The sequence below is a fragment of the Paroedura picta genome, chromosome 13 (genome assembly GCF_049243985.1).
Source record: "Paroedura picta isolate Pp20150507F chromosome 13, Ppicta_v3.0, whole genome shotgun sequence".
In the NCBI taxonomy this organism is placed as follows: domain Eukaryota; kingdom Metazoa; phylum Chordata; class Lepidosauria; order Squamata; family Gekkonidae; genus Paroedura; species Paroedura picta.
The window spans coordinates 20,240,778-20,252,425 of record NC_135381.1 but is presented as its reverse complement, the minus strand read 5'-3'; the positions used below and the strand labels follow the sequence as shown (position 1 = coordinate 20,252,425).

Below are 11,648 nucleotides of genomic sequence, written 5' to 3'. Positions count from 1 at the left end.
CTGTGACGTAGGTGAGGCTGAGAGGACTCTAAAAGTACTGTGACTGAGCCAAGGTCATCCAGCTGGCTGCAGGTGGAGGAGGGAGGAATCAAACCTGTTTCTCCAAATTAGAGTCCGCTACTTTTAAGCACAACTCCAAGCTGGCGCTCACACCAAAGAACCCCTCACTTCCTTTTAGGGGCTGCAATTATAAGATTTCTCTCTCTCCCCAGCTTACTTCCAGAAGCCAATTGCGTTCCTGTGGTTTCCTCAGCCTTAAATCTGCAGGGTGGCTCTGGTTGTCAGCTGCTTTCTTTTCTCTCCTCCCTCCCTCTTCTGCCAAGTGGCAAAGAAAGCAAGAAGACAGGGCACACAACACACACAGGCAGCTCCCACCCTTCTTGAAAACAGCTCTGCTTGAGGTCTGGTGGGGAGTTTTAAATCCCTCCAGGTGGCTGCTCTTCTTCCATTGGAACCAAGCAGAGAAAGAAGTCAGAGAAAGGTGTGTACAGCCGACTTATGGAAACCTTATGAATTAATGCTCTCCAAAATCATAAATACTATCATAAATAGCCTTGCTCTTCTTGTAAACTGAGGACCATGACTTCCTTGATCCAGTCCATCACATGATGTGTCTTCCTCTCTTTCTGCTACCTTCAACTTTTCCTAGTATTATTGCCTTTTCCATAATGTTACCAAAGTACGATAGCCTCCATGTTGTCATTTTAGCTTCTAGAGAGAGTTCAGGCTCAATTTGGTCTAGAACCCAGATATTTGTCCTTTTGGTATCTATAAAATTCTTCTTCAATATCACATTTCAAATGAACCAATTGTCTCCCTGTCAGTTTTCTTTGTTGTCCTGTTTTCACATCCATACATGGTAATGGGAATTCTTTTTGTTTGTTTGTTTTTCATCTGTAAACAAACATTCAACAAATATCTGGTCTCCCATTATTAAGGAGTCTTTTAAGAAAGATTTATTCGTACCTTCTCTGCACCAGTTCTAAATTTCATGAAGCCAATTACAATGGAGGGTGGGGGCATAATACCTACTGGGGAGAACCCCACCACTAGGGATGCCAGCCTTCAGGTGGGACCGAGAATCCCTCAGAATTGCAGCTCATCTCCAGGTGACATGGATCAGTTCCCCTTGGAGAAAATAGCTGAGGCCCCTCCTGCCCCAAATCCCAGCCACTCCTGGCTCCACCCCCAAAGTCTCCAGGTATTCCGCAGAGTCACCACCCATCAATGCCAATTCTCCACATCCTCAGGGTGGGAAGAGACATGGGTGGGAATCCCAAATCCCTCCCCCAGCATCAAGCCTGGCATAGCTCAAGACTTCAGGTAAGCTACCGAACAGTGTCTTCCTTTGATGTGTCCAAGTCTGGGATGGCTTCCTCTGCTGCTGGGCTTGGTGCAGCTTCTGGCCTCCTCCTCCGCTTTTGCAAGGTTCAGTACGGATGCTGTACTACTCTGCCTCCACAGTAACCAGTGTGGCTGCTGACAGCCCCCAAGGCAGCAGCTGGGGAGGAGGACAAGGAGGAGCCACGGCCCGATACCGACTGATCCATGGACCAGTCCCGGTCCCCAGACCAGGTGTTGGGGACCACTGATCTACAGGACTGTTGTGCAAGTTCAGAATTTGAAATCTAATGGTGCAATCCTAGAAGCACATTCATGAGGGTAAGCCCCATTTAATGGACTAGAGTAGCATTCTGGTTAGTCCTGCTTAGCATTGTTAGATGCTACTACTTTTTCTTCTTTTATACAAAAAAAGTACTTATTTGTTATGACAATAAAGGAAAGTTTGAAATTATGCAGTGTTCCCTTTGTAGCTCAATATTCAGAACTGTTTAAAGAGGGGAACATATCAGGTCTTCTTCTGTGGGAGAAGGCTCATTTCCTTTGATGATGTAATGTGGAAATAGGAGGGGGGAATCTTTGAAGATGGGGAAATGATATTGACTCAGTCACATGAGAGACTGGGTGACTGCTGAAGAAAAGCCAGTCATGTGTGTGAAAACAATGGGTCCTTGTATCTAAGAGACAGTTCGGGGCAAATGCTGATATGCCAATGGGATATTTAACTGCCTGTAAGAGGAAGCCAATTGTTAAAAATAAATGTGGATCAGAAAGAGTAATGGTGGTCACTACCAGGTCCAGGTTTGGCAGAAATGGACATAGCCTTCTGGCAAGATCAGGCAACGTTAGGATAAGAGATATCAGAAGAAGAGTTGGTTTTTAAATGCCACTTGTCTCTACCTGAAGGAGTCTCAGAGTGGCTTGCAATCGCCTTCCCTTTCCTCTCCCCACAACAGACAACCTGTGAGGGAGGTGAGGCTGAGAGAGCCCTGATATCACTGCTCAGTCAGAACGGTCTATAAGTGCTGTGATGAGCCCGAGGTCGCCAGGTGGCTGAATGTGGGGGAGCAGGGAATCATCCTAGTGATTATAATATATATAAATAAGCAAAGGATATCTTCAGAGAGCTGGCAGCTTTGATTTTGCATGATGGTGCTGATCCCTCTGCCTTGATCCTGCCACTTACATGGATTAGTTGCAATCCACGTGGAGACTGGTACAGCTGATGTGTGGTTTGCAGCTGATTGGCATGCTGACCCCAACATGTCAGGCACAAGCAGAAGCCCACCGGTCTCCCGGAAAAGTCAATACTTCTGTGCAAACAATCCACCAAGAGGAGAGCCAGGGACAATCAAATAGCGGATGGCCATCTGCAGAGCTCTTTTGATTAGAAATTGAGCAGGGACTAATCCTTGGTTTATCCCATAGCATTGGTAACTTAGTAAGGCACTCAATAATGGCACTCAGTATGGAAAATCCTCAGGTCACCACTCTACACACACATTTACAAATCCAGTCATATTAACCCAACCCGGTCAGATCTGGAGCTCTGCTTTCATACTGTCCCTTTTCAGTCAGGTCTGATGATCCTCTTGTTTCTCCAAGCATGGACAATTCACTCCTGGGCCTTCCATCTCCCTTGCTAAAGTGACTGTCCATTCAGTTCTTCTCTTAGCTTACTCATCTGTACAATATGACCAGGAATTACATAAACAGAATCATGTTAACTCCTTCTCTTTATAACTTATCTAAATGCATACTGTTTGATAACCTCTACTGATCTTTTACAAATACCAATTCTCAGAGAGCCAGTTTGGTGTAGTGGTTAGGAGTGCGGACTTCTAATCTGGCATGCTGGGTTCGATTCTGCGCTCCCCCACATGCAGCCAGCTGGGTGACCTTGGGCTCGCCACAGCACTGATAAAGCTGTTCTGACCGAGCAGTGATATCAGGGCTCTCTCAGCCTCACCCACCTCACAGGGTGTCTGGTGTGGGGAGAGGAATGGGAAGGTGACTGTAAGCCGCTTTGAGCCTCCTTCGGGTAGGGAAAAGCGGCATATAAGAACCAACTCTTCTTCTTCTTCAGCCAAAGTTACCACACAGTCATAATTAAAGACAGGAATTTGGATTACATGAAAAACAATGAGAACTAGAATGTCCTTGCAGGTAAGGCACTCTGTTCTCCCTTTCTACAAAAGCCACTCCTCCTGGAGCTGAACTGACTAAACCCTACAAGAACCCCACTTATATATGCAAACAACACAAAAGATTTTCCTGCGAGCACATACTATTGGTCAGTTTTGTTTTGAACTGACAGCATTCCGCAGATGGGATTGGACTATGCGCTGGCCAATTGCATATACAGAATTACGATTCTGCCTCTAACCTCAAGGTTAGTCCTCAGCAGGACTGCAGACAAAGCACTAAGAATCTCTATAAATAATCAACTGTCCTTGAAGATGGACAAGGACAGGACAAGAAGTATCTGCAGATCCTGATGGGCTCCAAATGTACCTCAATTTGTGTACCTCAGAAATCAATAGACTGCCCTATGGGACAGAATGCAAGTAAAACAGTATCTAAAAATGGTGTTGAATTTCCTCAGTGGAGAAACTCTTAACCACTACATTTCTCATTTCCTTCCTTCTGACGAGATCAGACTGCTACAATGTCAGCCATGTCATTTCTTTCTCATGCATGGAATAGTGCAGACATGATATTTTGTCAGAGAACTAAATGGGTGTCAAGAAGCAGCAGCCCAGCCTCCCTTCTGCTTTCCATGTCCCTTGTTTCTGCCGTCTCTTCCCTGGTGTTGCAGCTCTGCTCTGCTTTTCTCTTTTAGAGATCTGGCTGGGATGTCATCAACATACAGATGACACCCAGCTCTTCCTCCTGATGGATTGCTGCCCTGGTTCTCTCCCAGAAGTCTTAGCCAGATGACTGGAAGCAGTGACGAGGTGGCTCAAGCAGAGTCGTCTGAAGCTCAGCCCTTCAAAGATGGAGGTCCTATGGCTAGACAGGAAGGCTCCATGCAAGGAAGCGCAATTGCCCAACCTGGATGGGTTGCAGCTATCAGTGGTTCACTCCGCCAGACATATTCCTCTCTAAGAAGGCACAGATCACAAGAGTAGTGCCACTGGCGCCAAGCCAAACTACTAGTGCCCTACTTGGCCCCAGAACACCTAGCCACAGTGATCCATGCGATGGTCACCTCTAGACTGGATTTCTGTAACTCGCTCTATGCAAGCCTACCTTTAACTTTGATCCGGAAACTACAGCTGGTCCAGAATGCAGCAGCCAAGGTCATCACAGGAACACTGTACAGGCTTGGGAAATAACTGCAGGATTAGAGGGTACAGCCAAAGGAGGGCAGTGTTTGAGGAGCGAAGGAACTTCAGTGGGGTATAATATCCTAGCGTCCACCATAGAAAGCAGATGAGCTCTTTCACCGGAAGATAAGTGGTAATAGCAGAAGTTCTCCAGCCACCATCTGAAGGTTGACAGTCCTACTGAATAGGTGTCTTACACTGCCACAGGATAAACAAAGGGTGAATCCACACGGGGGTCGATCCCTGTTTTACTCTCATTGCCACCGAAAATACAATGGTGTGGTCTCATGGCAACAGTCTCTATCTTCATGCTTTCCTCCTATTTACAGAATTCCCATATAGCTTCTGGAAGGCTTTTTACTAGTTCTTTTGTTTGTTTGTTAAATTTGCCATAGGAATATCAATATATATTGGATCCTATGTTGGATCCTATTTGTCTCTCCACCAGACCTTCACCCAACAAAGACTTCCTTCAACAACCCACAAAAGATTTTATCCAATAGAGGAAACTCTTCTTCATAAGAAAAAAAAAACATTATCTTCAGAGTCAATTTAAGTCACAGAGCAGCTATTTTTATGTATTCTTCACCAACTGCATGAAGAAAACCCATCCTTCCCATCTTGGTGATTGTCAATGAGGACTCAAACGAGAGCTGATGCTGTGGGACCTTCTGGCCACTGTCCTCTTTTCTCAAGCCTTGAAGACCTACTTGCAGGAGCTGAAATGGGAGATTCAAGAGGTTACTGCTCTATGGGTCTTCTCATATCTCTTCTAATGTCCCTGTGCAGGCTAATTAAAGTCCTTCTCAGTATCCCACTTAATTAAGTTTGGAAATCTCATGGCCACTAACTTAGAGGGTTGTAAAGAAGAAGTAGACCCATTTAAAGGAGAAGAGGCCTGTCAATAGCCTCTATCGTTATGTGAAACTCCCAAGATCAGATATGCTATTCTCCTGATTATCAGTTTCTGAGGAAGGTAACAGGTGAGGCCTCTCTGTCCCTGCACTGAGAGAGAGAGTGTGTAGTGTCGTGGTTAAGAGCAACTTCAATTTGGAGAATTGGGTTTGATTCCCCACTCCTCCTCCCCATGCAGCCAGCTGGGTGACCTTGGGCCAGTCACAGTTCTCTGAGCTGCTACAGCCCTCTCTACCTCACAGGGAGTGTGTTGTTGGGAGCTGAAGGGTAGACAATTGTAAGCCACTTTGAGACTCCTTCCCATAGTGAACAGTGGGGTATAAAAAACAGTTTTTCTGGGTGTGGGAATGTACTTGGAAATGGGATCCTGCACTTGATGTACCTTTGGTCTGATCCAGGAAGGTTGTTCTTATGGGGGTGTTATGAGTTTGAGTCTTTTCTGCTTTAAGAATTGTTGTGTGGTGTTTATTGTAGAAAAGCTGTCAATGTGTGCGTGGAAGAGTATGAGGCTCTGGCTTTGCTGACAGGAGAGTAGACGGGTGTAATCTTATCCTCAAAACCTTCTCTTCCTGCCCCATTTATTGTTCCTTCTATATTAGGTAGGACAGTGTCATATTCCTCCACTTCTGAGCATGCTGCCCTAAATGTCACTGTGCAAAGGGACAGGGAAGCCTGCTAGGAGGTGTTTGTGCTCAGGTCAAGAGTGTCGGTGTAACTCTCCTTTTGGATCAGCGTTTGCACAAAAATAAGAGCAGCTATTCTTAAAACTTTTTGTCTTGAAAAAACACCATATTTAAAATGGTCTCCCAGACGTGCTTGCAGCTTCCTGAGCCCAAGAGATAAAAAGGACCTCTCTGGATTTGGTAACCTTGATCTAAAATGAGAACTCAACACACACAGTTCACAAATCATGCTTGGCTCATGACCAAGTGCTGAAAACAGCAAAAGCCCAGTACTTTGGCTGAGAGTGGAAATGCTGATATTCTCCTTCTCTGTGGCCTGCTGGTCAGCTGGTGCCTCGACAAAGGCTTGGTTGTCTAACTTTAGACCTTTCGCCTACACCTGCTATTCTGGGCAAGGAAACAACAGCAGCAATTGGCCCCTTCACTTGCTACAGTTGTGTGTGCAAATATAGAATCTTGCTGCTTTTGACTTTTCCTTACTGTGCCACATCTGTTCCCTCTCAAGGAAATTCTCTTTTTTTAAAAAAAACTAAGCCTGAATGGAGAATCAGGCTTGATCCTAGATTTGCCGAATCAAAAACCTCAAAAGGAAGAGGCCAGCCCTGGCTTATTTTTTTAGGGCTGGAATAAGAAATGTTGCTTTTTTAATGCTAGATATGTGAGGTTCTGAAAGGAGTTTTTGGCCCAGCACTTCACATTTCAGAAATTAAAACATTCTTGTGAGGAACGTTTTAATTTCTGAAATGTGAAGTGCTGGGCCGAAAACTCCTCTGCAGCCAACCGCACCATCTCCATCTGGCTTGAAAGCCCTTAATGCAAACCCCAGATGTGCAGAAGTCGACTGTACTTACGCACTGGTATGCGAAAGGAAAACTACACATCATCAGTGGCATTTTTTGTGTTTTCTTTTGCGTTTGATGGGATTCCGGGATTAAATTTGAGACCAACCTGCCTGCGAAAGGCACGCAATGGCTAGATTGCTAATTCTGGCCCAGCCTTAGCCCTGTTCAGATGGAGGAGCAACCCTGAAGGCTCCCGCCTCTTGGTGAGGTGGCATATTCTAAAGATAAACTGGGAAAGAGACCCAGGGGAAAAGAGGCTTCTGTTTGCATGTCTATCCCTCCAAAACCTTTTAACCGGAGACTTCACTGTTCTCTTCCTCCCCCTCGCTTCCTCCTCTCAACCACACTGCAGTCCATCCTCCCCCCCCCCCAGGCATGTAGCCAGTGTTTAGACTGTTGCAGATATTAAAGCAAAGGGTGTAACACAACCAATCAGGCTTCATATGTACGCAGGGTCTAAGCCTTGCAAAGTGGGGCCAAAATAAGTAACACAACAACATTTTGTTCAGACAGCATAGGCAAACTTCCGTGTGCCATGAAACTCTTTGAGGGCCTTCCCCCAGATCACATGACCTTTATTGATTCCGGAGCAAGGCTTAGAGACTGCTTTACAAATTGTTTCAGTTGCTATTAGGGGTGCCACCCTCCAGGTGGGACCTGGAGATCCCCTGAAACTGCAGCTCCAGACTACAGAGATCAATTCCTTTAGAGAAAATGGATGCTTTGGAGGGTGGACATTGTTGTCCACCTGTTGGCCCCAAGTTTCTTCCCCCAAACTACAGGTGTCTCCAAGCCTGAACATGGCAAGCCTATTCCCATCTCCTGCCAGTGGCATGGGGGAACCCGGCGACCTTAGTTGATTTAAATATTAAAGCTGCTTTCGGCCAGTCTCTATTCTGTTAATTCAATATTAATTCCGTTACTATTTCTGCAGGCTCAGAAACATTACATGGTGTCGGAAGCAAAGAACAGGAAGAGCAATCGATTAAACAGAAGCCCATTTCCTCACTACATCATTAAAATTGGAGGACAAGAACCACCATTATTCCCAACCCAGGAAGTATCACAGGGGCCAGTCAGTTTATTATTTGATGCCAGAATGGTGATGGGGATGAACATCTGAATGCTTATTAGAATCTGCATCCCACAGAAAGCAAGGTAATGTGGATAGGGGGTAACGGCATAGAATGTGCATTAAATTAACATCAGTGGTTCCTGACTGAGCGAAGATTGTTAGCCTGTATCTGGGCAGATGTCCAGGAGAGTCTGGAGCCAAAGGTTGTAACCCAAATTCAGACCAAGTCAAAATGGATTTCAGTTTTTCAATAATGCGGGGTGATGTCTTTCAGAAAATTTCTCAGTGTTCCAAAAAAGACTTCTCTTCAATGGAGGAGAGAAAGATTATGAATCTATTAAGCAATAGTTGGCTCCAGAGCACTGCTTCCATTTCAAAGCTAGATGGACCCAGAAGACCCAGGCAGCTGCCCTGGGAATTTGGGAGTTACAGTGGCCAAATTTATAAATAGTTTCTCTGTGATGTCTAAAACCAAGTGTACTCCATTAAGACAATAGTACTAAGGAAAGAGGCTGCTGAGGCCTGGAACCAAGGAGATTGTCTCAGACCAGGCTGCTCCAGAACGTTTTCTGTCCCATATCTTCTCTGACAGAACAAGCATTTTATTAGGGAAACTAGTGGCAAAGCCCGTTGTATCCAAGAATACAACAGGCGCTAGAGCTTGGCGGTGGGAAGAGGAAGGGGAGGAGTTGTTCAGTCTTGTAAGGGCATGAGGTTGAATGTGTGTGTTGTGTTGGAGGTTGTGGTGGCATGGTGACAAATGAGGACATGGGTGTGGAGAGATGGGTATCAAGAAGGTGTGGTTTGGAATGCTCGTTGAGTGTGGGAGAGGGCTGACCTTTGGGAATTGTGGCATAGTGGTTACAGATGAGCTTTCCAGAGCCCCAGGCAGGGCCCTCCCCCCCCCATCCAGTCACCTCCTGCAGGGGTGGGGGTCACCCATGGCCACGGCTGGGGGGGAGAGTGGAAGCTCCTCCGCAGTGCTAGCTGGCAGCTCCTCCGGCTGGGTCCCCGCTGGGCTTCGGCACCAAAGTTGGGGTTGCGGAGAAGAAAAGGTTGAGAACCTACTGGGTTAGGATATACTGCCTTTCTGTTAATTAGATTGTATGTTGAATATTGTTATATTCTACTATATTTCTACTATATTTATGTATCTGTTTTTTATTTATGAAAATTAAAAGTGTTTTTTTTTTTAAAGAATGCTTTCCTCTATATTTCTGAACCCCGCCATACCCTTCTAAGACTATTAAAGTCAATGGGCTTAGAAGGGTATAAGTATTGTCCCTAAAGACAGTCAGCCTGCTTGCCTGCCTTCCAAAGCCCACACTGTGAAATGAAATGTTAAAGAAAGGGGGAAGGATCAGTTAAGAATATCAGGGACAATAAACAAGTACAAGTACAAATGGATGAATGTTTTTCTGTTTTAAAGAAAACATGATTTCCCCTCAGGTGTTAGAGCAGGAGCCTTTCCTACATTCCACAAGAAATGGGAACACACACAAAAGGCCTATATTCCAAATGGCTGCATGAAGCTAGAAAGTTGTGTTCTGTATGTATAATGAAGGCAATCTACCTCACATAGCAGCTAGCTGTTTTCAGAAATCATGTTACAAGATTTTGAGGGATTTCCCATATTCAGAATTTTCGACCAAGAAGAAAGCACCTCACAAACCGTTTATGCACTGGAGGTTTTATGCTGGGCTACAGGCTGGAGTTTTAGTCATGGCTGGTTGCCCCACTTCTTCCTGTACCCACACAGGCGAGCATTTGACCCGGTGTACCTCATCCGCCTCCGATTTGTGCCCCTGCACGGGAGCTGGGGCAGAGAAGTTCCCAGTGCATAAACGGTAACACTGGCACATGCAAAAAAGAATTATTAGGAAGTAGGATTTACAGCTGGAATTTAGATATTTGGTGGTAGAGCCTGCGGGGGATGTATTTGGGGAGAGGTGGGACCTCACTAAGGAATTATGTCATAGAGTCTACCCTCCAGCACATTTGCTCCAGAGAAACTGATATCTGGAAATCAATTGTAATTTTGGGAGATGGGTGGTGAACCAACAACATGAGGGAGAATGACTGAAGATAAACCAGCTTGTTATCAAAGTAGATACAGAGAAGCTGATTGCAGGATTTAAAAGATGTGAATGAGACAGAAACTGGGGCCTTGAAATAAGCAAGGGAAGAGCTAAAAACAGAATAGCTGAGCTGAGTCATGGTTAGGAAAGGGCTTAGGAAAAGCACGAGACAATGAGGAAGTTTCTACTCATGTCCTGCATTTTTTCTAACAACCCAGTTAAGATTTCTCCAACTCCTAATATTTCCTGACATTTACCACAGACATTCAAGTGGAAACACTTTTGCAAATTAAAATGGTGAATGTTTACAAAAGCTTGAGAGGTGAGCAGAAGATGAAAGTATAAATTTATCCTTTAACCCCTATAATTTCCCCCATACAGCCCACATCTCTCTCAACTCTCAATATTTTAAATAACCATTGGGGAGAGATGGTTACATTTAAAATGTACCAGATCACTTTTCATACAATGGCCTTGAGCCATTTAAATGTTTCTTGGACAGATTTCTGCCCTTGGAATGCCATTTTCTTGCCTCCCTTCCCATTGCAGTCCACAGTTCCCCCTCCCAAATGGAAATCTTTCAGCCTGTGAGAAAGATTGGATGGATCCAAGCCAATGTTTATGTTTCACATGGGCTCATGTGAAATGACGAGTAATTGGAACCTGCTCTGTACCAGACGATATGTCATGATTCTCCTGCTTTGTAATACATCCATATTAATGCAATTATGGCAATATAGCTATACAATCTTCCTTTGCATCTTTATTCTTGCATGTGGCCTCTTTTGCTACAATTTGCATCTTTATTCTTGCATGTGGCCTCTTCTTTTGCTACAATTACCTATCAGTTTAAATTTGATATTCCATTTATGTACAGTGCATGCCTTGGTCGATAATATTGCCCACTGAATTTATACTTTTTGTCCTTTTCCTGTCTTCCAGAATGCTGTGAGACTTCTGCCTACTCAAAGACTTCAATGTATTCTTTGCATATATTTGGCCATATTGGCATCAGGAAAGGTTGAACACCCAACCAGTAAGGGTTACATTCGGATTGCTGGTTGCTATCACAGAGTCAATATTTTGTCAATTGTTCAGCTGTTTGAGAAGTCTGAGCATGTTCACTGGGTTCCTTTTTGTGTATTTGGACAGGACAGTACAATCAGCAGTATTTTACACGTGTCTTCTTATAAAGTCGAACAAGATTTCACTTCCCTGCTACCATGTTGTTGCTGCATGCTACTCAACAGCCAACAGCATAAATAAATAGCGAATCAGGCAGTCAGTGAGGGAGGGAACACCAACCTGCCTTGTCCAAAATTCACTGCCTTGATCACTTTTCTGTGGTGAGTGTGTGGTAAGAGCTGCCAGCTCCAAGTTGGGAA

The 11,648-nt window shown here is 44.8% G+C and overlaps 1 long non-coding RNA gene across 1 annotated transcript; it reads left to right on the top strand.

Moving 5' to 3' along the window:
* Nucleotides 1–413: 413 nt before the first annotated feature.
* On the top strand, nt 414–11,295 carry LOC143822968 (uncharacterized). The gene is made up of 3 exons (XR_013226336.1): nt 414–481; nt 8,045–8,268; nt 11,206–11,295. It is a non-coding gene; the product is annotated as an uncharacterized LOC143822968 (long non-coding RNA).
* The last annotated feature ends 353 nt before the right edge of the window (nt 11,296–11,648 follow it).